An 18,103-nucleotide genomic window follows, 5' to 3' on the forward strand; every position below is an offset into this window, starting at 1 on the left:
AGAGTTCAAAGAGTATTTCTTCAGCACCCTTTCCTACCATTTTTTTGTGTTTCTGAAGAATGTGGTTAGGTTACGACTCAGAAATTTCCCCTTTATTTTTGAAAATCTCGCTTCCCTTTTACTTTTAAATTGGGGGGAAATAAAGGATGCTTAGTGTATTACACTCTTTTCCCATTGAAGTCCTAGTTTTTAAGAGGCTCCAATAAGGCAAGTGGGGAAAATCAGAGCTGGGGAGAAGGTGAAAGTCTAAACGTAACATAGGCCATGGTTTACCTTCTGATAGAATGGTTCCAGCCTTTCAATCGTCAACGTGCCATCCCAAGCTATTTTGCAGCACACCTACAGAAGGGCCTGGCAGATTTCGGGTTTTGAAGTATCTCTGTTGAATTTTACTTGAACCCCAAGAACCATCAAAACCCAGGTGTAAAAGACATAAGTAAAGACTTCTGAGCCAAGGAACTTGTTTTGAGTACTGAACTGGAACTGATCTGACCTCAGGCTTTCTGCACAAAAACAGAAAGTTTGCCTTATTTACTTGATGCTCAATTTATACCCATCTTTCCATCAAAATAATAGCACTCAAGGTAGTTAACAAAATTTCAAATAGACTTGGTTAAAACAATAATAAAAACAAAACAATTTTTAAGAACATGAAAGCTGCACCAAATAGAACCCACATCAGCAACAAATCAGCTTCTATCGGGTGGGCAGCATTCAGCATGCTGACCACTGGCAGTGCTGGAAAGGGACTTCTAGAAGTTGAGGTCTAAAACAACTGGAGATCTGCCCTTCCTTGTCTTACGTGGGAAAGACCTGCTTGAATAAAACATTGCCAGTGGGCAGACAGAGAGGAAGCCAATCTAGCCTTAAGACACTGTGGGGCTTGTAGATTAGAAAAGGCCATGAATTGCAACTTGCCAGTAGGTCCATTTTGGTCTCAAGAACATGGAAGCTGTCTTTCCATGAAGAGTTTCCCATGTTCTTAAAAACAGAACTGCAGCATCTTTAATCTTTTGGCCATTTTTCTTTTCAAAGAGGTGATAATCTTAGAAATCTCTTCATTGTGAGAAAGGGAGGGACTGGTAGAAAAAACACGCAGTGAACTTTTGATCAACAGTTTTCATTTAATATTTTGACCCTTGGCCCATCCAAAATTTGTGGATGGATCTCATCATCTTGAGTACATCATGCTTTCTTAAGTAGCGGAAGACTGAGATGCAAGACATGTATTAAAAATAGTTTACACAGAGAGAATACAACAAAAGGCCTTGTCCTGTGATATTCTTGGTGTTTCTAGGAGATGCCAAAAGGAACATTTTGTACTGAGTAAAGGTTTTTCTGATGCTCTTCCCTCCCAAGTGCTACAATCTGTACATGAACTCTAATTATGTATAAACAAATCTCCAGCCAATAATTCCAGATTCAAACAGCAGAAGGGAAGCTTCTTGAATAACTGGGAGTAAATAGCACAGCAAATATTACTGGTCTCCGCCAAAACGGAGCCATGCCAGTACTTCTGACCTGGCTGGCTTTGCAGTTGTGTGTGCTTGTAAAAGCTGAACCTAGCACAATTTCTGACATGCTGCCTGTAGTGTGGCTTAAAAAGCACCCAGATATATCTTTTGTGCGGTTGCCTCCTACAGCTTGGCATGGAGCCATTGCTCTCTTGTCTGGGAAGAGAGGGCAATTGTAATCTTCTGTAAGTAGCGGAGATGCTTTTTTGTCTTATTTTCCTCAAAGGGCTCCCATGCATTTAAAAGCTGCATGAAAACCCAGCAATTCTAACTGACAAAGCTTGTCTTGCATGCAGCCACAGGAATGGGAATGCCTGGCACCTGCTCAGTTTCTTTCTCTGTGTAGTTGCCGAAGTCACAGCAGCCCTAACAGAGAAAAAAAATGGCAACCTGAAGGAGTTCCTGTGCAATGTGGCAGGATGAGCATGCCCTCGGCATGAGGAAATGGGTAGATTATGAGTGCGGCTGCAGTGGAACCTCTAATGTTTGTTAAATCTGAGCAGTCAAAGATGTTACTTTTTAATGGCCTTGCTCATACACTCTTAATCAAGAGTCCCAGTGTAAGGAAGGCTAAGAGATGAAATTTGAGTGACATGAATTGACAGGAAGATTCTTAGACTGCTCCTAAATGCCTGGGCCAACCTGACTAATGATCAACTTAAATTAGTAAACGACCTAAGGCCTGGATACCCACCCATGCCCCTTCAGCCCTATGGATGTGTTCAGTGTTTAGCTATGCGGGGTATTCTCCCTGGAGTTTAATGAACTGGGCAATTCTGTATTTTGAAAACACCTTTGTAGGAGATAGTGTGGAGCAAAACACTATCTGAGCATTTGCAGTGCTCAGCATCGCTTAGGGTGTAAAAAGCTTCATGTGCTGATCTCAGTATGAGGCGCTGCTGCACTGCTGGCTGGCTAGCTTGTTTCTCTTTTCAACCAGCCTGGCACATCATCAAAATATGCAGTGGCATGAGGATTTTGATAGGAGCTTGCTGAGAACTTCCACCCCCAATGGAAAGAGGAGAACAATGAGCCTACTGTTTAACAGCTGCCAGAGCTAGGGCGGCCACACCTGGCCCTCTAGATGTTTTGGTGCACTGCTCCCCACTGGCTGCGCCAGCTGCTGCTGATGGGAGTTGTGGATGGCTTTGGCCTATGAGTTGGCCACCGCAATGCTAGGCAGATGTAGAGGACTGTCTATGTGTGAGGCATCTGTGAACTTTTGCTTCTTCAGAGGCCATTCACAGGCTATTGCAGGGATGAGCAGGCTGTGGCCCTCCAGGTGTCTCAGCTTACAGTTCTCAACCCTTGACAATGTGGTCAATGGTGAAGGATTATTGGCATTTTCTCATTATTTATGCCAATCTCAGCCCGAAGCCATTTTGGACTGCAGCTACCAGCATTCCTAAGCACTAGACATACTGGTTTGGTCTGTAGGAACTGAAGTCCAAAATTTCTTCAGGGGACTGGGTTTAGGAAGGCTGGCCTATACCAAGTCAGACCATAGGCTGATCTGGTTTAGTTTTGACAAGACAAGAGCTTTCCAAAATCTGCTTCCTAAATAGGAATGCATCGCATTAAACCTGAAGCATTGTGTAAGCAAAGCATGCACCTGTTCTGAGCTAGAGATTTCTGTTGTGCTACCCAATCAGACATTTGCTGTCGCACTTCACAGTCAAATCCCAGAATGCACATCCAGTCTTCAGATAAGTCAGCTACAGTTGTTAATTTCCAGAAAGTGACATAGCCTGAACATTAAATATAACCTTTAATTAACTCTCTAGTCCAAGCAGGAAATTTCCACAGTGGGGAAGAACATTCCACCTTTATGCTAATATTTCTTTTTTACTGTTTAGATATCCACACAAAAAGGACCTGAACACAGAAATGATGTGTGTAGGAAAATAACTGGGTCCTGGCAGTTCATGAGTTTCTGCCACGGTGTTGCTTATAATCTAAACAAAAAATCCTATTCCAGCAAAAAAGACGTTTAATACTTATTATGAAGCAGCAAGGGCATATCTCAGTTTTGATGCATTTCTTTGTTTATGGAATTTGTATAGCTTTTGCCCAGAGTGAACAACCTGTGGGCCTCCAACAGTTTGCCTCACAATTCCTGTCAGCCCTAACAGGTATCCATGAAGAATGATGAGAGCTGTAAAACAAAAACATCTGGAGATCACATATTTCCTACTCCTGCTTAGTACATAGCTCTTTCACATTCTCTACTTTCCTAATTATTAACTGACATTTGTTTTGTTCTTATAGTTTGTGCTTTTTTATGTTTTCCAAAATGAGTTGACAATGAGGAATGCTTATGCATCACTGAACTCAGCAAGACTTACTGTTGACTAAACATTAAGGGGCCTAGAAGTCAAGTCACTTTGGCACTAAGTAAAATCCCATTGTTTTCAGTGGGATGCCCAAGTATTTTTTTCTGGACTTCAACTAAAATGTTGCTGTCTGTTTTACTGACTTTATTCATATGTTTTTAAACAGATGCCATATAGAAATTAAGCTTCACTCTTCTCTTCCCACTAACTTCTTGAAACTTAGATTAGAAATATCTGGAGGATCTTTTTTGTTTTTATTACACATTCATGGTGTAATATAATTCATTATTGTGTATTTTACTTTGTTTTAAAGGCAAAACTTTCCCCATTATTTTATATCTCTTCGAGACTCCACAAAAGAGCCACCTTTCTATTTTAATTTGCTGTTAAAGCTGAGGACAACCCTAAACTAGTGTCTGAAAAGGGAACAACCCTAAACTGGTATCTTTAAAAAGATAATTATCTTCTTGTCTGAGGACAAGATTCACCCAGGTAGCAATGTACCCCAATTTGCCACTGAATGCATGCTTGACGGGGAAACTGCAGCCCCCAAATCCCAGCTGTTTGTGTATGGCAGGCAAGGTTTTCAAACGCTTATCCATCTCACCCACACTTTATAGCTTTTAAAATACACCTACAAAAACACTTAGGTGTACCTTAAATGAGAAAAAATAGGTAAACCAGCCAATGAGGACTTGCTTCTCAGACACTGTACGTTGGCATTGAAACTTCTGACACCAGGGGCTGAAAGGGAAACTGTCTCAGCAGTTGTGTGGGTTTCCTTTCAACTGCTTTCTTAAGTACTGAGGAAGGTTCTTAAGAGATTTTCCATCTCAGCTGAACTCCCACATAAGCCACCAGTGGGAGTGTTTTGATTGCTTGAACACCAGCAGCCCTTTGTTTGCTGCAGCTGCTTGGGAACTGGTTGTACTTGCCGCAGCGGAAGTGCTGCCGTAGTTCTCTCTGGAACGGGTGATTAACCACAGGGTCCTAATGTTGCTGGCTACTAATGATTGCCATAATCTAAGCAGCTTCGAGGCTTAGATATGTCAAGTGCTTCTGTTGCATCAGATGGAGATTTAGCATCTTCTAATCCTGTCCATTAGACCAGGGGGCAGAACAAACAAACAAACAAAATCATGCCTGCATTTCTATGCAGATGAGCAAACAAAGGATCAGACCAAAGGCTTGTCTAATCTTTGTTATAAGCTGTCAAAGTGGTGGAGGGGGTATAAAAGTTTTAAATAAAATAATCCAACATCCTCTTTCTCACAGTGGCCAACCAGATGCCTATGGAAAGCCCATCAGCAGGACAGGAGAATATCCCTTTCCTGGGGATCCCTCCTATGGAATCGGACTTTTTCACAGCTGCCACACTCCAGTTTATTCAACTGTCTACCACACTGTTGGTTCTCCCAGATTTTAGATAGGAGAGCTTCTCGGTCTTACCAGAAGATGCTAGGAATTGAAGCTGGGACCTTCTACATGCAAAATATGTGCTGCACCAGTGACCAATCGGAAGGGCATTTTCCATGATGACTTCAGTCCTGAGTATACTATACACAGCACACACCTTAAACTCAGGTGATGCTGGGATTGTTATCTAAATTTCCCCTTTCCTTTGGACAATATTCCTTGTTAAAGTTTCCAAGGCACATATGCACAGGTGTTTTAAAGAGCTTGAATGGGCTTATTTTACTTCCCGGGTTTCATGTGGATGTTGCCAAAATGCTGAGTTTTCCTGTAGCTATCACAGCATGTATCTCTTCCCTTTGCATCACCATCATTCCTGACCCTATTCCTTACAAAAAGCTAAAATCCCTAATGGCATTCAGGGAGGCAGGCCAGCTGCCCCAGCAATCTGGTGAAAGGGAGAAGGAATTGTGAAGAATCGTGATGATCAACAGTTACTCTGCTATGAATCCTGAGTTTTCAGCCTTTCTAGGAAATGTGGAGATATGATCAGGAGGAATGTGTCAGATGGGTTTCCACTTGCCGTGTGGCGGCTAAGAACAGCATGGGGCTGGGGTGTGCATAGGGTAGCTGAGTAAAGAATGCAAATTGCTGAGCCAACAGGGCCAGATCTACTCAATGTTGGAAGGCTGGGAGACAGCATTGTCCTCTTGAAACTCCTGTTTTATCTTTGTCTTGTGCTCAACTGAGATGAATATAATCCCAGTTAGCAACAGTTTGTAAAATCAAATTGGCTGAAATAGAGGGTGCCTGCACTTGCTTAAACAGCTTTTCCATGCCATTGGCATAATCGTGCAAGCTGCTAGCTGGGTCCAGAGCTATGCATGTACCTGTTATAGGAAGCCACACACACCTTACGTTTCTATCCCATGTGAAATGTGTCTGGTATTTTCAGAGCAATCGTCTGCTACAATCAACCCAAAAATCAGCCTTTTGGCATCTTATAGATGGGAGTGTAGTAGACTAGTATCTTAGTAGACTAAAGCCCATCACAACTTCATTCACTAGCTGTGCCATCACTTGCCAACAATGCCCTTCTGCTTTCTACACCAAGTCCATCTCTACATGGTTACCTGAAGGAGCGCTTACATCCATATACGCCCGCCCACCCCTTGAGATCTGCGGGAGAGGCCCTTCTCCGGGAACCCTCCGTGAAAGAAATTAGGAGGGTAGGTACTCGGAGGAGGGCTTTCTCTGCGGTGGCGCCCAGTCTATGGAATGCGCTCCCCAGAGAGGTCCGCCTGGCACCGTCATTATTTGTTTTTCGGCGCCAGGCAAAGACCTTTTTATTTAAGCGGCATTTTAACTGTTAATATTATTTGCTTATTTTATTCTTTGGCCAGGGCGACTTATTTTATATTGTTAATTTGTTTTATGTATTATATTTTATGTTGTGAGCCGCCCGGAGGCTTCGGCGAATGGGGCGGCATAGAAATGTTTTAATAAATAAACAAAAATAAAATTAAAGAATGGATGGACACAGATCTTACATAAATAACCAGCACCATTCAGAAACTGCTGGGAGAACATTTCAACCTCCTAAAACACTCTGCTACTGACTTGAAAGATGCTATTCTTTAAAAAGACAGAACTTCAAAAGGAGACTTCAATGTGAAATTGCTGGATTAGAATTTAGCAGTAGATTTGATTGTATTAATTTATGCTTCAGTCAAGAGAATAGTTTGCTTTCCTACTGTGGGTGTAAAATTAGCATATCAAAGCCTGGCATGGTTGCGTTGTCAATTACTGAATAGCCAATCTGCTTATCTCATAGTTATTTCAGCTTGAGTCTTATGACCCCGTGGCTGGGTTCGCCCATCACATCTTTTACAGAAAGAGTACATGTGGAAACAAAAGCAACTTTCCACTGTTTAAGCTGAATAGAGAATTTCCTCTTCTTATTTCATTCAGCTCTGACCATGGCTGCATTCACACTACATAACAAGCTGCATGGTTGTGTGTATGTGTATTGGTTTTTGTTTTTTTTTACCATGATCTTCCTGACAACTAATCAGGTGGTTTCTACTTTACCATGGTATCCATCTTCCCCACTCTGTCCTACTGCTGTTGCACATATGCCATCAGCCACCACACCTGAAATTCCATCCCATACTGGATAGCTGGAGCAGCTGCTGCAGCACCTGCAACACTTTGCAGGGGAATCTGTGAATTCCAGGACTGTGGAAACCACTATACTGGGTTGGAACAATCAGAGGAACCATGGTGAAGTGTGGAAACCACAGAACTGACTATTGTTTTTTACTGTGGTTTCTAAAACCTAACTGCACCATGCTGAAATAACCACAAAAGGGGCTGGACAACACAATCAGACCACCCTGTGCAAGAAACAACTGTGGCTTGCCATGTTGTGTAACCCCACCCCATGAGTAACCTGAAATGTAAAGAAAAGGTGATCTGTAAGATGTGTAATTTTTCTAATTCTTTGGGAATAATAAGGAAAAATAAATAAAAGGCCGAGATGGCCACCAGGTTGGGGGAGGCTGGTGCGCAGACGGGCTGAATGTGTGATTCTGTGCACTTTGCACTGAGTTTCCCTCTTGCCCTTTTTTTGGATCGGTGTCTTTGCACTCTCTTCAGGATACCAACATACACTGCCAGCAGCCTATTTCCCAGATCTGTGCATTAATTAAAGGCATACTTGTTAAGCTCCTAATCAAGGAGCTTGTACACTGAATCAAGTACAAATTTGCCCAAGTCCATCCAATTAATTTACGGGCAAGGAGATGTTTCAGTTTGCTACCTGCTTCTCTACGCACTGGCAAACTGGCTCCTGGTCCATTAGCAAGAGGTTTGGAGGAGTGGCTGCCCATAAAATAACATCTTGCCCACCCACATTAGCTATTTTAATGCCGAGCAAAATATTAACAGGTAGCTCTATTGTACTGGGAACACTGAATGGGTTTGCTTGTTTTTGGTGGGCTGCCATGTTGGTTTGATTTTGAATCTTTGACTATGTTCCAAACTAATTGTTTCAGCCTTTCTGGTTATAATACAGTATAACCATGTAGACATTTTTTACAGTTCCACCACACAGCATGTCTGAAAATGCAAGCCACTTTTCAGGGGATTTTTCTTTTGACGAGTTTAAATAGGAACTGCCTCTTCAGTACGTGACAAAAACTTCTTTTTTCAAGAGAAAAGTTCTGGCTCTTCAGAATCTTTTTGTTATTTTCCTCTTGGGGATATGAAAGTGCACTTGGAAGTACTGATATTTGAAGGTCACCCCTGAAGAACACTGAGCCACCTTGCCAAGCAGAGGAAGGGGATTTCCATTCCCCAGACAACGTGAACCAAGCATATTGCTGCAGAAATGGTGAGCCATTCAAAAGCAGCCTCTCCCTCCTGTGGTCTGCCAGATGCTCAGCAAGCCTTTTGTTCGGTTTCAGGATGGTAGCAAAAGTGGGAGATCGGTGCAATCCCGGTATGTCCACCGTACGTAATTGAACTGTGATGAGCTTGACGGACCACACTATGTGCAGGCCTGTTCCGTCCTTGTGCCGTCTCATTCTGGGTTTCCAAATGCATGTGGGAAAGTGGCAGCAAAGAGCAGTCTTCTGCAACCTGGTGCCTTCTTGGACCGGAAGACCCATCTTCCCCAGCAAGTGTGGTTTTGCTGTCTCAGGATTATGGGGGTGGTAGTCCAGCAAATCTGCATCTCACCCATTTGGCAAAGACAGCTACAGAGGACATCTAGGGTCAGAGAAGACTCCTCCTCCTCTGACTCTAATCCCTACCTTTTCCCAGAGCCGGCTTGCATTCCTTGAGAGATGATACATGATCTGCTATTGCCCTCACTTTGCTTTGCAGCGGCCAGATGAGATAAAACACATGAGACAGGGCAATGACGTACTGAAAGAGCCCCAGTTTAGAAAAACTGAACACAGCAAGGATACAAACCCAGCAGAGAAATGTTCTTTGCCTTTGCCTTTCCCTGTCTGTGGACGCTGATTGGTTTGCTTTGCTTTGCTTTTTTCAGTGTAGCTAGTTGACTGGTTTTGAAGAATTAGCATTCATGGAGACTGGTTTGGCAACTGGGAGGGGAGAGGGACTATTTCTGTCTAGACTGGCTACTTCTGGCAAGAAGCCCAGCTGCAATTTTCACTTGAAACCCTTGAGTTCGGGCAGATTTTTCTTGAGCCTCAGCACAGATTCTGAACATGGGAAGCCTCTCCTCGGAGCTGTGTGCAGCCAGGGCTGAACCAACCTGGGGGATGAAGTCCAGGGCCCTGCATCCAGGGACCCCCACGGTCACCCCTTGGGGAGCAGGGAGCGATAGAGGCAGCAGCAGATGCAAACGCCATCCTGTTGCCGCAGTCATCATGGTGCCATCCTCCAAGGGAGTTTGAAATGCCTCGCTGCACAGGCAGCCAAGTTTAAAGCAAAACACACAACAACAGGGTTAGCAAACAGTTTGGCGGTGGCTATTCTGGCATGAAAGGTATGCAGAAGCAGCTACACACCTGAAATGGTGCCAGGGGCCAAGAAGAAGAGAAATGTCGCTCGTGTGCCTCCCAGCTGAAGTAGTTGCGATGGCCGTCTAAACTGGACAGGTCCAGAGTTTAAATTCACCTGCCTGCCCACTGCCTTTGAGCACACCTTGCTCCGCTTTACACAGCAAGCAGGGAAAGGAAATGCTGAGGGGCCTACTCAGTGTTAGTTGTGCACTTGGGCAGCTCTTCCCTGCCTTCATTCTTAACCACAGTCAGCTGCCCAGCTGTGTGCATGTAACCACTCAGGCATACTACTGTGGTGGTATGTGTGAGAAAGAGACAGTGAGGGTATACCTGCCTTCTCCTGTGTAGTTTCCCATTCATTTGCTTTGCCCTCCCCGCAAACTGAGCAGTCAGTCCTGCAGGCATTTCTCAGTGAATAGTTCTGACCGATGGAGGGACTTATGCATCCGTAGTCCCTGTACTGCCAGGCAGAGCCCTGTGGGACTCTCGGGGAGACCGTGCTGTCTTACCCAGGCACGCACCCACACATCTGCCCTTTGCAGCATGCTGCACGACTCCATTTCCATTCCTCAGGCTCTTGAACGCTGCAGCTTATGCAGCCAAAATGGCTCCCCCTCACACGCACTGGGGAGCGAACCACAGACGAGGGGGAACTCCCACATTGGCAGAAATAGCTCAAAATAGCACCCATGTGCCCACAGTGGGAAGTGAAGGAAACCGGGTAGATGGGGAGATGGAATGGAGTATTCTGAACTGGGGCTCTAGATAGTGCAACAATCTGACTGAGGCCTCCCTTTGGGTCATTGACTTCCTGGTTGACCGCAGCTGTAGACAGAATCAGACTTCTGCACTGACTCTCAGAGCTCGTGGCAGGCAGGCAGGGCAGCCGTGGGCTCACCGGATATACTCAGCTGTGGCACATGGCCAACATACCTTAGCTAAGGCTGATAGACCAGCTTCAACTGCCCACCGTTATTTCCCCTTGCAAAAGGCCGGTTTGGGCATGTGTTAGGCTGTAATCTGGATGTGCATTTATTAAATGCTTTGCCAGAAGTGACTGGAACTGCCAATTAGAGCACCTGCACGCACTCGGTCGCACACACGCGGCATCCTGGGCTTTGCTGGCTGAACCTGCTCTCACCTTCTGACTCTTCCCACAATTTCTTTTCCAACCCACAATGGGAATAGCTTGCTAGCAGAAAGGTTTGCATGTGATAAATCACATCTGTAAGTCGTCCAAATCCACCCTGCTTTGCTTTTCACTTGCACAATAAGAAGGTGGATAAAGCTTAACCAGGCAGGTTTTTCTTAAACCCGGAAAAGCAATAGGACCATTTTAACTTGAAGCTAATTGTCTGTAATTGCATCAGCGAACACGATTCCTTCTTACCCTTGCCTATCCCTCCTCTCTCCTTTGTGATCTCTGCTACCATTGAATGATAAGCTTCTTGGGGCAGAGACCTTTTTGTTTATTACTTGGCAGAGCTGCATAAATCAGAGGTGGGGAACCTCTTTCAGCCCAAGAGGCAAATTCCATTACAGAGAAGCAACATATTCCAGGGGTGCTAAAAGCCAAAAGGGTCAGCCACACTGCCTGCATATTTTAGTTTAAAGCTCTTACTGCCAGCAACTAAGGCTTGGGAGAGGCATTTTAACCTCTTCCAGTGGGCAAAAAACTGCACAAAAGCTGGGAACACACCAAACAATTGCTGGTGGAAGGGGTGTGACCATTTGGGAAAGCCTAGAAAACTGTACTGGGACCCTCAGAGAGCCACATTTGGCCCCTGGGCCCAGGACTGTACACCGCTGGAAAATCTGGGGTGACTTACAACAACGTTGCCTTACATAGAGCAAGCCTGGTAACAGCACCTGTAGTATAGGGAAGAATAAATGTAGGCTGAAGCAGCTGGAATACCCAGTGGAGAAGGTGCTAGACTCTGGAGCCGAAGCCCATGAGTCTGAATCCTCACACATGCTTTGTCCTGGCAACACATAGAGTTAGCAAGTTGAGTCACCTTTGCTAAGCTGGAAAGGTATGGGCCTGATGTTGGATGGTAGAAACATAGACACAGAGCGAGCCAGAAGGGGCCTCCCGGTTCATCTAGTCTGACCTCCGGCACCAGCCGGCTCCGCTCACGACATGCCTACCATGTGCATGTCCAGCCTATCCTTGAACACCCGCACTGATGGGGCCTCAACGACCTCTCGTGGAAGCCCATGCCACACCCTCGGGGTCCTGACTGTCAGGAAGTGCTTCCTGGCATCCAAATGGAACCCTGGTTCCCTGAGCTTTGGTGACCACATAGAGAAGCAGAGGAGGAGGCTGGACTTGATGTCTTCATAGGCCCCTTCCAAATCTGCTTCTATTCATTTTCAAATTTAGCATTTCCAGTCAACTTACTGTACATTGTTGGAGAAGACTATCAAACACTGTATAGCTACAAGCACTCCCTAAAATTGGGTGCATGAATGTAATAACAGTGTGCCACATAGTTACTGGCTTCTATCTGGGAGGGAGCTCATGCTGTCTGTTACAGAGCAGAAGGGGAATGATTAAGAAAAGGGTCCAATCAGATGATAGGACAAAAGAGGTGGATAAGAGGTTATGCAGCTGTTGATTTCCATGCTATCATCTTCTAGTGTCTGCAATCTACACAACGTTGTTCCTTTTATCTGACAGACACCCCCAGTCAAGAAGAAGTCTTCTTACTGAGATGGCAGTGGCTCTTTTTGAAATGTAGAATTACTAATCCAGAGTTAAAAATGGAGAATATGGTAGCAAAAACTGACCATTAAAATCTGTCCTGTCATACCTAAGAGGATAAAGTAATCCAGATGGCATATGTGACTCTCCCACGCTGCAAGCTCCTAGTGTTCAATAGCTATCTCATGAAGCGGGGATGCACAAATTAACCCTCTGCTTCCCAGATCCCTCCAATCTGTGATGAGAGAGAACAGTGGGGATTCCTCCAGGGGCGGAGCTTAGAGTCAAGCCCCACCCACTAGAGGAATCCAGGAAGGTTCTACAGAGAGGTTAGGGTTCCCTTTTGATGGAGGGTTTCTGAAACAGCAGTCTTACTATCACAAGCGGTAGACTTGCTCACTAGCTGATAACTTCTGGAGCCAGATCTTTCAAGAAGTCTCAGCCATTATAGGGTATCAGATACCAAACAATCCTACTATAGCATCACTTAGCCTCTTGTCCAATGAGTTGGTTTTGTTTGTGGAGAGTATCCAGTGCTTGCACTGTTGTTGCAGGGTTACCAAAACTGATCTTGTAGCACAACACCCATACGGTATGCTGGCATCCTGGGTTTCCATATAATTTACTTACACAAGTGCTACGTTAATGGTGTAAGTGGAGTGGGAACACTGCAGACTGCCCTGTGATCACTGCAGCCAGGGATAACAGAAAGCTGCAAAAAGAAAAGATGGCTGTAGAGATCTGGAGCCAAAGGGGCTGACATGTAGTTATGGCAGAAAGAGTAATCCAAAAAAATGCCTTCCGAGAGAACAAGCAAAATCAGATCGTTTGTCCCGACACCTCTCAGTTTGGTAGACACCTACTTGTTATACAACTCAAACACTTGAAGAGAACATCAATGTCCTATGCCTTCCTCTTAAAACACAAGAATTGAACCATATAAAAAAGAAAGAATTTGGATCCACTAATGGATGCCAAGTAGTTCTGAGATCATAGAATCATAGAATAGTGGATTGGAAGGGGCCATGAAGGCCATTAGGTCCAATCCCCTGCTGTTGCAGGACACCACGTCACACCATCCCACTCAGGTGGCTGTCCAGTTTCTTTTGGAATGTCTCCAGTGTGGGAGAGCCCTCCACCTCTCCAGGCAGCTGGTTCCACTGTCGTATCACTCTGGCAGTGAGGAAGCTTTTCCTGATGTCCAGCCTGAACCTAGAGATGATTCTTCTGAAGCAAACATCACAGGTGTGGAATATATGGATGGGAGGAAAGAGTGAATGAAAGAATGATCGGTTTGCTACCATCTCCTCCAACCTGTTGCCTTCTAAAAGTGTTGGATTGTACCTGCCATCAATTTGCAGCCACGATGGACATTGGCATGGCCATCCAGCACATCTGGAGGGCACCAAGTTGGGGAAGGCTGGATTGATGTTAATTTTAGTTGCACATTTTAAGCTTAAGTTCAAAAAATAAAGAAATGAGGGACTGCTACTTGTCGAAGATGGACAACAAGCTTCCCCAACCTGGAGTCATCCAGCTGTGTGGGACTACAACTTCCATCATGCATATGGAGGACAAGGGTAATAGTCCAGCACAGCTGGAGGGGGCTAGCTTGGGGTCCAGGGATGCCTGGCGTACCGCAAGGGCTGAAAGCACGCAGCAGGCAATAAGGGTCTGCTTGGCAATCCTTGCAAAACAGCCCCCGATTCTGAGACGCTCCTGAAAATGAACCTGCCTGCTTAGCTTTACGAGTCGCTGCCAGGGGCTCCTTGCGCTGCCTTGCGGTTTGATCCTTGCCTTCCCGGCTCCCACTGCTTGCTCCTGTGACTTGCAAGGCGGCCCAAGTCAGCACGTCTGCCTGTTCTGCTGCGGAGGGGCGTTGCCACGGCCTTCCCAGGCAAACGCCTGGCCGGACACGTCCCTAACAGTCCGGGACCTGTGTGTGTGTGTGTGTGTGTGTGTGTGTGTGTGTGTGTGTGTTTCAGCATTTGCAGGGAGGCAGCCTCAGAAAGTGTGTGTGGTTCTGCTCTGAAGGGTGGCCTCAAGCGAAAAAGACCAGACTGGAAAGAAACACCAACAAAAGCAGGTCCGTATTACCACTCTGCTCAAAGGCAAAGCTGTGCTCACATGCACGGACGTATACTAAGCAGCCTAACATCATGTCACCTGGTGTTTTTTATTCTCATCTGCAGGACTGGCAGCAAATTTGGCCAGGCTTTCCACCATGCCTGGTGTTTGGTTTTCATTCTCATAGCTTTTCCTGCTATTGATTATCTTAATCTATTGTCACATTTCTTTCCCACCTTTTCTCTTGTACAAGGATCCTGGGGCAGCTTACAAGATTCTCCTCTGCTTCTCCCTTGTATCCTCACAACAACCCTGAGAGGTAGGTTAGCTGAGAGTGAGTGACTGGCCCACAATCACCCAGTGAGCATCATGGCCTGAGTAGGGACTAGAACCTGGCTCTCCCGAGTCCCAGTCCCAAACCCTTCAGCACAACACTGCACCGGCTCTCTGCTTGCTGCTAGTTGATGGCTGGTAATGGCTGCTATGCAGAATTCCTTTCTACAAATACATTTACTCTTCTATGGTTGTGAGGGGTTGTGGTTCAACACATTCAGAAAGTGCCAGGTTGGAGAAGTCAACTTGGTCTAATCTGGTACAGTTGACCCTGAGGGCTTCCCACAGGATCTTTTCCTGCCCTTCCTGGATATGCTGGGATCAAACTGGGAATTTTCTTCTAGCAAGGCACAAGCTCTGCTACAAGCTATGACTGTTTCCAGGCATACTTTCTTCCAAGTAAAGAAAGCTGCAGTGTGGATCTATGCATATTTACTCATGTGGAAGAGAGACCTTCTTTTTAGATTTCAGAGTGTAAGCACAGAAGCATCCTTTCCCATGGGATACAAATCATTCATTTTGGTCTTGCCGTTGCCTGGTCAAACAGGATTTGCAGGTTTAAAAAAAAAAGAACTACTAAAACCTTTGAAGAGAAACTGGTATTTGTTTGTTTATTACATTTTATACCACCCAAAGCTGTCAAAACTCTTGGGCAGTTCACAACAATTTAAAATAGTATAAATTACAGTATAAAAATTAAATGATTATAACTACAGTACAAAATAAAAGTGAAAAGTAGAGCAAAACCTAGCAGCAGTGCACATACAAGGGGTCTTCCAAAAATTTCTGCACTTTTGTATTTTATATTTTATAAATAAGTTTTATATATTTTTTGCTGATGGCATTAAAAAGTTGGTACACTGCTGGGAAAAAGGCATTACAAAGGAAGGTGACTATGTAGAAAAGTGATATAATTTGTTTTTGAAATTCTTAATAAAATGAGTTTTTAAAAGTGTGGAAACTTTTTGAAGACTGCCCTATATTTAAAATACAGAACTGAAAACAGACTGAACCTGAAATTTCTGGGGAAGTTCTTGGGAAAATGAAAGGTCTTTGCCTGGTGCCAGAAAGATACAATGTGGGTGACAGGTGAGCCTCCCTTGGAAATTTATTCCAAAGTTGGGTGCCACAGCAGAAAAGGCCCTCTTCTTAGTAAACATCCACCTGATTTCCATTGGCAGAGGCTTCTTCAGAAGGACCACCGAGGATACTCTTTGGGTCCGGGAGATGTTACATCTGAGAAATAACAGTGAACAGTGAAATAACAAATGAACACGCATGTTCATTTTACATGCTGTAGAAAATTATGCCTCAGTTCCCCTCTTCCCTTCAGTTTTCTGAAAAAGCCTTCCATTGGTTCCCAGCTCCAGAATGAAAGTCTGCTGTGATGCATGGAGTTTCCTCCCTAGTAAGAGGGCATCTAGATTTTCAGGCTTGGGAATCAACTGTTATTTTCCTTATGTGCATCTCCAAGAGGAGCCTCTGCCACCCTGGGAATGTCATATGAAAGAGGAAAGTGGATGGAAAGGGAGCCAGTGTCATAGTCCTTGTCCCTTTTGCATTTCAAAAGATCACCTGCCAGATGTTTGAAAGCACCCAGCACCTCACATGCTCCATCATACATGATTGAACAAGATTGGCGGCACAGCCATTGGCTGGGGATGATGGGGGTTATATTCCACAAGATTAGGAGGGCATCCAGTTGGAAAAGGCTGGAACATGCTGTCTCCCACTGCCTCAGCTTTCCCGTGCATCCAACGTGCAACCGATGTATGGAGTTATTTCAGTTTCCACTCCATCCGGTTTGTTTTTTGGAGACGTCTTTAAAAAAAAAACAACACACCACCAAACCCTGTTCAGGTCAAAAACCAAGCAAACTGAAATAATTTTCTTCTGTCACGGATGGTCCTGAGAAATGCTGGTTCAAGTGTTTTAGGGACTCAGAATACAGAAGCTCATTCACTTGAAGGAAATAACAGGAAAATGCAATAAAATGCTGGTTTTCAACTTTAAAAAGAAGGTGTGTTTTGGATGAAGTCATCAGACTTAAAAAAAGAGAAGCATTCAAAATGAAGGAAAACTATCCGTAGCAAGCCATAAATTCCATGAACAGGTCTATTGCCTTAGTGTAGGGAACCGGGCCTTCGCACTGCACTGGCTGCTCAATGGATCTTATTCCCAGGTAAGTGCAGACAGGGGCTGCAGTCTAAAATTCTTGAACTTTCTCATCTTGACCCCCAAGGACAGTTTGAGGGAGTTGCTATTGTTTTAGTCTCTGTGCTATCATTGTTGTTGACTTAATTTCATAGTGCATCACTTGTAGAAACAATACAGTTGGAAAATGGCATTTAAATGGATATAAAAATCAATGGATACAAAATGCATCTAAATTTGGACTGAGTAACATGCCAAAGAGTTAGGAGAACTAAATGGGTTATCTTGTGATGTGTACATAACACCTTTGTTGGAACAGCTACATGGGCTGCCAGGCCAGCTTCAAGGTGGTGTTCTTAATATATAAAGCCCTAAACAACTTAGGACCAGGTTAGCTGAAAGATTGCCCCCCCATATAGACCCACTGCAATCTTCAGGGGAGGCCTTACTGTCCATGTCAGAGTCCCATCTGACAAAAATATGACAAAGGGCCTTCTCAGGGGTGATACCCTCCCTCTGGAATGACATCTACTCTGCAATATCAGGAGCTAACCATCATATGATGTTAACAATTTTAAAAAGCATCCTTGTTGGCTTTTCTCAACCATTAACTTGTTGTTGTGCTAATGATATGATATTAATACACTGCCTTTCTTCCTCTTGGCACAGAACCCAAAGCGGCTTGCAAGGGTCTCCTCCTCTTTTTTAACACAACCACCCTCACAACTACCCTGTGAGGTAGGTTAGGCTAGTAATCCATGACTAGCTCAAAGTCACCCAATGAGCTTCATGGCCGAGTGGGAACTAGAACCCAGGTCCCAGTCTAACATGACAGCACACTGGCTCTCTTTTAGAATACTGCATTTATCATTCATTGTAAACTGGATTGGATTTTTTTCAAATGGGAAACAGTAAATATTCTAAAATAAATAAATACCATGAGACAGCAGAATATTGCCTCCTAGGCAGTGGATTTGAGGCTTTATTAGATGAGTCATCAAGTAGGAGACAGCTAAATGTGAGGTTACCACTCAGAGAGACACAGATTTA

Source organism: Varanus komodoensis, unplaced genomic scaffold (assembly GCF_004798865.1).
Source record: "Varanus komodoensis strain SLA01 unplaced genomic scaffold, ASM479886v1 scaffold11, whole genome shotgun sequence".
NCBI classification, from domain to species: Eukaryota; Metazoa; Chordata; class Lepidosauria; order Squamata; family Varanidae; genus Varanus; species Varanus komodoensis.